Raw genomic sequence first — 12,057 nt, 5'->3', positions numbered from 1 at the left:
ATTGCCAATTAAACATGTGCTACCATAAGGTGGGGAGCCTTTTAGGTGAGGGGACAAGGGTTATGAAGATGATTGTCTTTCTGCCAAAGTCTGGACAACTTTGACCGATGCATCCTAAGATACTATAGTGTTTTTACTTTTCTGATTTCCCCATAGATGTTAAAAAAAAAAAAAAGGTCACCAGGTTGGTTCTGGCACATAGATTACACTCTTTGGAATCAACTTTAATTCTGCTCCTCCCCTTACCCTGTCTCAGAGTTGGCATTGCTTTCCTTACATGTCCTCCTATGTACCCGGCCTCTTTTACCCACTGCCATACCCTCAGGGTCAATGGGTGGGGGATGAGTAGCTGTGGTCGGCATGGAAGGGCCTGTTGGGGCTCTAGGAAGACCTGGATTCTTGTCTCCATGTGACCCCAGAAGCCCTGGTACAAAGGGACTTATGTAGAGGCAATTCACTGTATCCACCCTTGCCAGTTACCACAGGTTTTCTAGTTCCTTTGGGCTGGGAAGGGTCATCTTTAATCTTCATAGCCCCTGAACCTGGCCCAGTGCCTAGACCTGAGCAGGACTAATGTAATTTCTTCTTGGGTATATTTATATTGAATGAAAAAGTCCTTAACTTAATTTTTACTCTTTTCCCCCTTTCTGATCTGAGAAGTGGTTCAGCTAGAGAGATTTCAAAAGCTGGGCACTGGGGATTCAGCTAACAGCATCTCCATTACACCAGGTTGTATTTTACTCACAGAAATGGAGTCATCCAAGGTGACAGTGTTGGGTGAAGGAGGCAGCCAATAGCCACGAAAACAGCAAAGGCAACCTAGTGTGGACCTGCTCATACCACATGGGCAGCAGTCATTGTATGAATCTCTGTATCCTGGCACTCTAGACTTATTTTCTCAGTATTTATTTAGATAAGCTCTATTTAGGCTTTATTCAGCAACAAGAGAAAGAAATTTAAAAAACGAAGAAATCGAATGCAAAGATCCACACTAAGGGCTTGAAACCTTTACTTTTTAGTGGTGAAGAATTTCAGAAAGTCAACGAAAATATAGAAGGCTCTGGAATGCAGAATTCTTTTTAAACAACACTCCCACTGACTCATCCCTTCAAATGGATCCAATTCTTCACTTTCTTCATCAAACCACAGGCCTGATGCAATCCCGGAGGGTGTAGAACTGTTGTTTGAAGAAATAGATGAAAGAAAAAGTAAAACTTACCTTTCCAGCTGAGTTTTCCTTTTCCACAACGTAAAGTCTAAACATCAATACAGTGAAAACTCAACCCTTCCTAATTAAGGGAGAAGAGAAAATGGGGCAAGAGGATAAGGAACACTTGCCGCATCAAAGGGATATTGAAGGCCCAGGTGGGTAATCGAAGGAACCAAAGGAGCCCTGAGGGCGGAGTGTCACCGCATATGATACATTCTGCATGAGCAGCAAAGAACCTGACTTTGCAGTGGTCCCTCTTGTTATATTTGTGGTGCGCTGAGTTTAATTCTGCCTCTCCTCCTGACTTAGTGATGGGCCTGGCCCTATGCTCACAGGCTTAACCCTGAACCTGACAATGAGCAGCTGAGAGAAAGAGTTTGAAACCTAATAATATAAACATCTAAGAACGGCTGTCATGCTGAGTTCTGGTGGCTCACACCTGTTATCCTAGCTAGTCAGGAGGCTGAGATCTGAGGATTACAGTTCAAAATCAGCCCAGGCAGAAAGTTTGTGAGACTCTTATCTCCAGTTAACCATCAGAGAACCAGAAGTGACATTGTGGTTCAAAGTAGTAGAGCTCTAGTCTTGAGCAAAAGAGCTCAGGGACAGCATCTAGTCCCGGAGTTCAAGTCCCACAACTGACAAAACATAAAGTAGTAATAATAAAAATAAAGAACCAGCTAAACTCTAGGGGCAAGTAACTAGGGCTGGCTTGTTCTCTCCCTTGGAGAGGCCTGCTAGGAACAGGACTTCTAAAAGGCAAAATGTCTGGAAGGCTGTGGCCAATTCTGCTGGCTATAAGTGGGGTCTCCGGAACCAAAGGAAGCATGAAGCTCTCCTTAAAGTTGAAGGTGTTTATGCCCGGGTGATACCGATTTCTCCTTGGGCAAGAGATGTGCTTATGTATACAAATCAAAAAACCACAATGAATCTTGGCAGCAAACCTAACAAAAGCAGAGTAATCTGGGGAAAGGTAACATGTGCCCATGGAAACAGTGGCATGGTTCATGCCAAATTCCAAAACAACCTTTGTGCTAAGGCCATTAGACACAGAATCCGTGTGATGCTGTACCCCTCCAGAATTTAAACTAATGAAAATTAAATAAAGTAAACCTGGGCTCTTGTAAAATACATAAATAAATAAAAATAACCATTCTCATGTTGACCAAATGCAGAAAAGAGGATTTCTCCCAAAGGAATTGGGAATTGCAGCAGAAAAGTCAAGTTTGGTATTAGAAGCCAAGAGAGAAGAAATGTCCATCAAAGCTTTTCAGGAGCACTAAATTGTCCTCTTCATTCAGAGGCTGGCTTGACTCAACAGAGTTCATTGTTGTTTTCTTAGTGTGTGTGTGTGTGTGTGTGTGTGTGTGTGTATGTGAGTGTGTGTGTGTGTGTGTGTGTGTGTGTATGTGAGTGTGTGTGTGTGTGTGTGTGTGTGTGTATGTGAGTGTGTGTGTGTGTGTGTGTGTGTGAACTCAGGGCCTTAGGCTTACGAGGCAAGCATTCTACCACTGGAGCCCTTACCCCAGTCCAACAATCTTTCAAGAATAGGTTTTGAAACTTTTCTCGTTTTCATTTTGAGGAATCTCTTTCAAAATACTTCCGACCATGTAGGAAATTAATCAAGAGCATGATCCACTCAGGCATGCACATCCCTTCCAAGTTGACATTTTTTAAAAACCAAGTTGAATTTTCATATTTTTATTATCAAAAACATGTCACAAGTCAAACCTTAAACTGCTTCATTGGCTCCTCTTCCTTCCCCTCTGGTTTCTTAGATATGAAAAAGAGAAAACGTGATACAGCAATGCTTCAAGAGAAAAATGTCCCTAGCCATAGTACAACAACAACAACAACAACAACAACAAAAATCTCCCTCCTTTGGAGGGACAACTGTTGAAACAAAAATGGAAAAATGATTCAACTACCACTCACTGGGCACCTGCCCGGTGCCAGACAGTGTGTGCACTTCTTCCATGCATTCTGCCGCACAAATCACAGATTTCAGTTACTAAATGATGACTGAAGAACAGGGTGTCAAGCAGGGCAGAGGGAGGTGGTATGTGATGTTGCTGACTCTCTAGGCCTCCCATCCTCATCTGAGAACCCCATGGGGCGTGGCTTCCCTCACCACCACTCTGCGCCCTCTTATAACTTGGAGCAATTGACTAGAAGCCTGATGGGCCTTGGCCTTGGTCCCAGAATCCACCAATCACAGAGCCACACTCTCTCAGCTTACCTTTCTGTCATCACCTCCAGAGAGACTGCCATACACAACAGGTATGTGTGTGTGTGTGCGCATGCGTGCGTGCATTAGTGTGAGTACACACATGTATATGCACTTCCCCATAGGTAAGTCCAGACAGTAACTTCTTGTCTCTGTGCTCGCCCTGTCACCCACCACAGCAGCTTATGTTGGTTTATGGAGTTCAGGGATTGAGGTCAACTCAGCCCCCAGCCTCCCATGCAGTCAATACCCAGTCCAAGCTTACTGACTCCATCAGTCCATTTTTGGTTGCTAGTACACAGTACCTGAGTGAGGGAATTTTATACAGAAAAATGGTATTCTAACTCACACTTTTAGAAAGTCCAAGATTAGAGAGCCCATGTTGGCTATTACCACATCATAACAGATGGTACTATGGTGGGAATGCACAGAAGAAAGCCAGACCACATGGAAGACAGGAAGACAGAGTCTGGTCTGGCTCTCTTATCTACTGGTTTTATGATTTCTTTATTAGCATCTATTAGTTGTGACATTTTCATACCTGCATACTCCATCAACCTTACCCACTCTGTCACTCTTCCTTATCCTCTTCCTCCTGCTTAAAACAATCTTAACAAGTTTTTGTGTTCTATTTTCACATATGCAAATGTATTTTGGTTATATCCACTCTTTGCCTTTCCCCTCCCACAACAAAGCCTGCTTCACTCTCCTGTCACTCATTTCTTCCAGTGTGCAGTAGTTGTACCAACGCATTTCAGTGTACATATGTTATACAGAAATCAGTTAGCTACATCTCACTCTCTGAGCATTCAGCTTAATCAATGCCTTTTGTCTTTTTATTTTATTTTTTTGTTGGTCATGGGGCTTGAATTCTGGCCTGGATGTTGTCCCTCAGCTCCTTAGCTCAAGGCTAGTGCTCTACCACTTACAACACAGTGCCACTTCTGGTTTTCTGAGTGGCTTATTCCTGCCCAGGCTGGCTTTAAACCTTGATCCTTAGATCTCAGTATCCTGAATAGCTAGGATTACAGGCATGAGCCACTGGCGCCCAGAGCCTTTTTGTCTTAATCTTGGACACTTCTTTACCTAATGACATCTATTTCAGTTTCATGATTTTCCAAAGGCAGAAGCCTAATTATAACGGTAGTGCTGGCACACAGGTTCAAGGCCCCGGGAAAGAATAGGTTATGAGGGCAGGGTAGGTGCTGGTGTGACCACATTGAATCTTCTGTGCTAGGAGAAAGCAGAGATGCTGTCCCAGGGGGACAGAGGCAGGAGGGGAAGGACATGGGTGGTCAAGGCATCAATCAGCAAAGACAGCTCAGAATCCCAGGGCTCTCATTTGAGTTCCTGTATGAATGGAAAAGGTTCTGTTGGCAGCTTGGGGCCGTAAAGGCCATGGGTCTGTTTCAATGAAAGACAGGATCCGTTATGCACAAGACTTAGTCACACAAATTGAAGTCTACTACAAATGGACCCTCAGTACATGGAGCCAAACTCTCAGGACATAAGAAGGCATAGGCAGTAGGCAGGCTTCCTATGGCCAGCTTCCCTTGAATCATTCTCTCAGCCAAGGATTGAGGACATCACCCAGATAACCTGAGTGAGAAAATGAAAAACCAAGTTCAAAGACAAATCAGTTTCCAGGCCTTCAAGGCAGATGACAGCCCATAAACACAGGGATGGGGGAGGGGAGAGGGGGAGGGCTACAGTGGCTGCTCCCATGAGAAGAGAGAAAGCCCACATGGCAGACCAGGGAGACAGGAAAGTTCTGGGAGAGGAAATGCCAAGAGCAGGAATCGGGGCTCCCTGCCTGCCTCATGGCTCAGGCTGAGCTCGTGGAGTCTGGATAGAATTGTTCCCACTTGGCTGCCGTCGCTCAGCGTGACCTCAGAGGTAATCCTGCTGACACCTGTGCCTCAGTAGGCCAGTGGTATGGACAATCGGATCTGTGCCCCTACAGCCCAGAGATACCCACACTCGGATCTCAGTAACACAGCCCACATGGCAATCAGACTAGCGGGTGTCTCTCAACTTGAACCCTTCTGAGGTTGTTGGCAGGAAACCAAAGCAAAAGTGAGTCCTTTGGCTCACTAACAGCCCTTGACACATTTCCCAGATTTTGAAGGTCAATCCATCTGAAATCTGAGCACCCAAGATCTGGGGTGTTGAATGTGAAGAAGGCTGGATATAAGATGACTCATAGACCAATGGAACCAACTATCAACCACTGCCATCTCCAACTGCATACTCTAAGCAGCTTCTGAGACCTTCTGAAAGAAAAGCTCCTCCATTTCCATGCCAAGGCTGCCAAGTAGCCACTCGGAAGAGGGGATAGACCTGTCAGGTTGCCAAGCAACAAATGCAGCTGGGCTCACCTCCAACTATTTCTTTGGTGGTGGGTCCTGGAGTTTGAACTGAGGGTTTTGCCTTTGCTGGGTAGGTGCTCTGCTACTTAGACCTTGCCCCTGACTGTCAAACCACACCCTGATGGTTGAATCTACATCCACCCCAATCTCTTGAGCCACACTGCCAGCCCCTCAAGCTCAATTCTTTTTATTACATTTAATTTTCTTTGATTAATTAAACAATCACAGTCTATTTTTATTATTATCTGCAAATAGTTATACCAGGGGCTTTTAATTTAACATGTCCATGTATGTAAGCAGTCCATCAGTCATCCCTTCCACCATCCTCCCTCGATCTTCCCCCAACAATCACATCAAGTTTCCAAATTGTTAACATGGTTACTCCTCCAGCAAACTGTGGAAACTCTTGAAGAACTCTGATTTTTGCTCTAAATGTCACTCTGTTTTATTTGAAGGGTCACACTTTCTTGTCCTGTGTGATTGATTTTATATAATAAAAGGAAAGGTTCTGGCTGCAGAGGGAACACCACAACCCCTCCAGCTATCAGGGAAAATGACAAGGGACTGGTAAGAGAGAGAAACAAAACAAAACAAAGATCCAGATTAAATCAGTGGGGTCCTTGCCTGCCAGCATAGCACTTGGACTACACTAGAATGCTCTCCCGTATTCCATCCCAAGTGGCTCAAGAAAGGGGCTTTGCATCCTTCCTTCTAAGTGCCCAGCTGCTCAATGGAGCCAGTGTTTGTGCTTTTCCCTACTGGGATTTTTCTGAGAAAGGATTTACCTAGAATCCTCTAGGAACCTGAATGAACGTCACCTGAGTAAACCCCTGCTGCTGGTCCTCAGATCTGAGTGTGCAGAGCCAGGCTGAGCTCTTTCCTACTATGTAAGCCCAATCCTTTTTTTTTTTTTTTTTGGTCCGTCATGGGGCCTGAACTCTGGACCTGAGCGCTGTCCCTCAGCTCCTCAACTCGAGGCAAGCGCTTTACTACTGGAGCCACAGTGCCACTTCCAGTTTTCTGGTAGTTAATTGGAGATAAGAGTCTCACAGACTTTCCTGTCCTGGCTGGCTTTGAACCGTGATCCTCAGATCTCAGCTTCCTGAGTAGCTAGGATTACAGGTGTGAGCCACTGGTGCCTGACTCTGATCCTCTTTTGAAGCAACTCTTTCGGCTTCTAAATATCCATTGGATATCTGGCACTGGATTTAGCATCTCCCTGAACCTTGGGCTGGGCTGTAAACTCTAAGACTACAGGAAGGTTGTCCATTCTGCATTGTCCTCAAATGAATTTGCTGGAGTTACTGTCACAAAATACCACAAAGTGGGGACTTAAGCACAGAAAATTACTGTCTCACTGTCTGGTGGACAGAAACTGAAAATCAAAGTGTCATCAGAGTTTGTTCCCCCACAGCCTCTGAGGGAAGACTGTTCTGGGCCCCTCTCTGTAGCATCTAGGTGGTTGTGTCCATACAGATATGAGGTTCTCCCTGCATCTTCACATCTTCCTTTTGCCTGTGCCTCTGTGCCTCAGTTTCCCCTTTTTGTAAGAAGACCAGTTCTATAGGGGTTAGGGTCCGCCCTAAAGACCCCACTCTACCACAATCCCCTCTGTAGAGACCCCATCTCTAATTGGAGTCCCATTCTGAAGCACAGAGGCTTCAGAGCTCGACATATAGATTATGTGGTGGGCATAGCCCAACTTCTAGTACCAGTGTGTCCCCAGTGTCCAGCTTTGTGTACTGAGTAGGGCTCAGTGTACATTTGTGTGGTGAATGAAGGCAGGAAAAGGCAAGGTGAACCCGGTTCTACTGGGCATTGTTGTTACCAAGAGGGCACAGAATCCCCGCTCATGCCATCTTTTGCTGTTTTATCTTTGCAGGCATAAAAACCTCACATCTCCATCATTAGGCATCACATGACTACACATCTAGAGTGGCAGAGAAGTTTCCTGCAGGAAGTAAACTCACAGGGAAGTACCTGAGGAAGTGCCTGCTGCTGTCGGGCCTGAGTTTGAGACCCCAGATCTCAGGAACATGCTTGCCTTTACTTATCTATTTCTCTGTAACAAATCACCACAAACCCAGTGCCTCAACACAATGTACATTTGTCCATAGTTTCTGTGGACTGAGAATCCAGACTCCTCACTGTTTGGTGGTGTCTCACGTGGCTGCAATTAGCTCATGGAATAGAGCTGAGGTCTCATTTGAACATTTCTTGGGGACAGCTCTGCTTCCCAGCTTACATCCATGATTTTTAGCCAGACTGAGTTCCTCTGGGCCCATAGGCAGAGGGCCTGTTTCTACAAGCCAAGTGGCTGATGTTATTTTCTTTTCCTTTTTTTTGGTCATGGGGACTGAACTCTGGGGCCTGGGCACTGTCCCTCAGCTCTTCAGCTCAAGGCTAGCACCTTACCACTAGAGCCACATCGCCACTTCCGGCTTTTTCTGCTTATGTGGTGCTGAGGAATCGAACCTAGGGCCTCAGGCATGCAAGGCAAGCATTCCACTGAGCCAACATCCCAGCCCCTGATGTTTTCTTGCAGTCCCCTCAAGACATGGCAACACACTTATCAAAACCTTCAGGGGAGATTGTCTGCTCTGAAGAAGTTGACACTTTCTGAGAGTATAATCACGCATTTGCTATCTTGTCATCTGCACCATGTTCTATCACTTAGATGCTGGTCACCAGACAAGCATAGTATAGCAAGTGAGGGCACACAGTCCCTATTGGGGCTCTGTTTGAGAAAGATTCTAAATTACCTGGGGTTCCTACTGGCTCACAGAGTCATGGCTCAGGGTTGTGCTACTGGCTTCCATGGAGGATCTGTGAGTAGAGCATTATAGGAATTTTGGCAGTGGGAGATGGCAAGGGGCCTTGCTTGCCTCATCAGTCTGCATCCACCAGACAAAGCCACATGTTCGTGTCTGTAGGTGGAATGCTGGCACTTTGCTTCCCCAGAGGAAGTGTGTAAGATCTCACACACCACTGGCAGCATCCCCTCTAGGTTCCCAGCACTGAAAACTATCGTCTAACGCATGACCCCGCTCAGATGGTCAGGTAAATACATGCACCCCACTGATCTGGGCTCTGATTTTTGCATTTTACTTCTGATAATGTAATAAAATGTATTTATTTTCTCTTAATTCTGATTTTAAATATATGTGATAGATTTTATCATCTATATTTCTTATAAGCAATCTTAGCTTTTATAGATAAAATAAGGCCTATGTAAGGTAAATGTTACTTTTGTTTATGTCCTTTAATGAACTGCTTGTTTCCCAAATATACATATATATGCATATATGTATGTATACACTCACACACACGATGTATATGATGTATATGTATATATACACCAATATATCTATGTATCATTTGTATGATTTTTTAAAAATATGAGGAATTTGTGTTTTTGACAATATGGTGAATAGAGAAAATAAAGAATAATTTCCAACTAAAGGATATGGGTAATCATGTGTGTCTCATCTTTGTCCTGTACATATATTGTGTACTAAAATTATTTAATCAATTCTCATTTTATCTTTTACTTTTTCTCCCATTTTTACATTGTATTGGGAAAACATTCTTTCCACGCTCCTAAATAGTCTTCCGGAAATATGTCTGCAGAATCTGTATCAGAATCTATGCATTCACCGCTTATATTGGGAATTTAATTTTAATTTTTAGAGTAATGCAATGAAACAAGGGGTGGTGGTACATACTGGTAATCCCAGTTACAGGAGGCAGAGATTGGAAGGATTAGAGTTCAAATTCTGCTCAGGTGAAAGAGCTCACTGTACCTCATCTCAATAAAGAAAAGTTGGGTATGCATGTCAAACCAGCTATATGGAAAGCTGGCCTGGGAAAAAACATGAGACCCTATCTCAAAAATAACAAAAGCAGAAATGTCTGGGGCATGATTCAAGTGGTAGGAGCAGAAGGCCAGGTTTCAAATCCCAGTAACTCCCCCAAAAGAGCAATGCATCATTACATTATTACATGTGCTTGTAGCTACTCAGGAGGCTGAGGATTATGGTTCAAAGTCAGCCCAGGCAGAAAAATCTGGGAGACTCTTATCTCCAATTAACCACTAGAAAAGCAGAAGTGGTGCTGTGACGGTAGAGCGCTCACCTTGAGCTGAAGAGCGCAGGGATAGCACCCAAGCCCAGAGTTCAAGCCCAATAATCAAAAAAATAATAATAATAAAATAAAACACTTGGTTGAATAGATACATACCAACCGCCTACCTGTGCAAAGACCCCGCTCCCAGCTCCTCCCTTCAAGCACTGTCAGCTCCATGAACATTTTTGATTCAGGTAGGAGGTAAAACTTGGTTCACAGCTGCCAATACAGCCCAGGATAGAAAACCCCATGGCTGCAACATAGGGTGCAATGGCACCATTTATCAGCCGCTGTTATACATAGTGCAGGGCGGGGGTGGGGGATGGGTAGCGTGAGGAAAGTTCCACCAGAGTGTCCATGTGGAAACAAATTCTCTTGCCAAGGTCACCCATCAGCTACCTTCTTCTTCAGAGTGGTGACACCATGGAAATCACCGTAGCCCTCACCAGCGGAGCAGAAGAAGGTAAGACACAGAAAGCAAATCTCCTCTGTGAGTCCATGTTACCTTCAGTGGGTGGCGTGACATTGCTGAGCTCCTGGCTCCAAGCTGGCCCAGGAAGGGGACTTCTTGATCGTACTAGTCACTCCCCTGGCAGTGGGGCAGTCCAGCAATTCATCAGACAAGCTCCCTTTGGGAATCTGAGGTTTGATAAACCCCAACAGTTCATGGCCAGGAGAAGAAGAAGAAGAAGAAGAAGAAGAAGAAGAAGAAGAAGAAGAAGAAGAAGAAGAAGAAGAAGAAGAAGGAGAAGAAGGAGAAGAAAGAGAAGAAGGAGAAGGAGGAGGAGGAGAAGAAGAGGAGGAGGAGGAGAAGGAGAAGGAGGAGGAGGGGGGAGGGGGAGGAGGGGGAGAGGAGGGAGGGAGGAGGAGGAGGAGGGGGAGGAGGGGGAGGAGGGAGAGGAGGAAGAGGTTGGGCTCAGGCTGGCTGTCATTGCCTCCTTCTCTCAGACATGAGGTATCTGTTTTCTTCCCCCGTAGGCCCCACATTTTGGTTTCTCTCATGAGCATGCAGGAGGGCAAGTCAGATTCCCAAACATTGGGGAGTAGTGGGGAGGATGCCTCCCCTGCCCCCCAGCCCCCCAGCAAACATGTGACAAAAGAATTTTGGTGGACAGCGGGTTCATTCCTAGTGCAATCCCCCGAACTCCACCACCTGCCCTTCCCCCGAGGCCTGGTTTCCTCAACTAGCGATCCCTTTTCACCTCAATGCATGCGTGAACACACACACAACCACACGCACACACATGTGTGCACACATGTGCATATACATGTACACGCGTACACATACAGGAAGAGCCCACCTAGCAGCTCCATTTTCTATGCCCTCCATGTAGTAGGCACTAATTATTTAGTTTACTTGACACCCATTGCGTGGTCCATCCTATGTCTCCTCATTTTTGGCCTTGTTTTGATGGAAGTATTCGGGAATTTCACAGACGCTAAGCCATTCCTTTGATTTGGGATTTATACCCTTCAACGACTACCCATGATAGAAACAATCGCTTAATATGTAACAGAGCATCACAGCCACGGGCCAAGCCAAATTAACCCCTTTTAAAACTTTCTGCAAGAAGCATTTCTATTTTCTTTAGAAGCATTTCTATTTTCTTTAGATTCTCCAGAAAGATTGGGAACATAAATATCTCCATCTTTTTACCAAGCAGAACAGAATAACACACTTTGGCACAATTTGGGTTCAGAGAAAGGATAAAAAAATAACCCCAAAGTAAACAAACATATAATCATACATATATATTTTGCATCCGGCCTTGTTTTCAGAAAGATTTATCACAGAGCAAAAGTAAGGTTACATTGGTGGTCATTTCAATTCCCTGGAGCCAAATGAAAAGCCGCAATTCTACCTTTGAGCTCAGGCCCCCAGGGCCTGGCCTCTACTACCTCAGGGCCTCACTGGTGCTGCTCTACCATTTAAGCCACATCTTCAGATACTTTGTGCATTGGTTATTTTGGAGAGGGTCTCACTGTATGCCTGGGCCAACTTGTGTTGAGATCCTCCTATTGGTTCTTCCTATGAGCCACGGCACCCAGCCAATGAGCTTCCCCTGTAGCTGGGTAGCAGGCCTCACCAAGTCTAACCCATGGTGGAGCCCGAGTCTTGAGAATGT

General features: G+C 45.1%; 1 pseudogene; it reads left to right on the top strand.

The window, feature by feature from the left end:
* The first annotated feature begins 1,974 nt into the window (after nucleotides 1-1,974).
* On the top strand, nucleotides 1,975-2,297 carry LOC105999973 (annotated as a pseudogene).
* Nucleotides 2,298-12,057: the final 9,760 nt, after the last annotated feature.

This window comes from Dipodomys ordii, unplaced genomic scaffold (genome assembly GCF_000151885.1).
Source record: "Dipodomys ordii isolate 6190 unplaced genomic scaffold, Dord_2.0 Scaffold205, whole genome shotgun sequence".
NCBI classification, from domain to species: domain Eukaryota; kingdom Metazoa; phylum Chordata; class Mammalia; order Rodentia; family Heteromyidae; genus Dipodomys; species Dipodomys ordii.
Note: the sequence above shows the minus strand (reverse complement) of the source record. Positions and strands in the feature narration are given on the sequence as shown.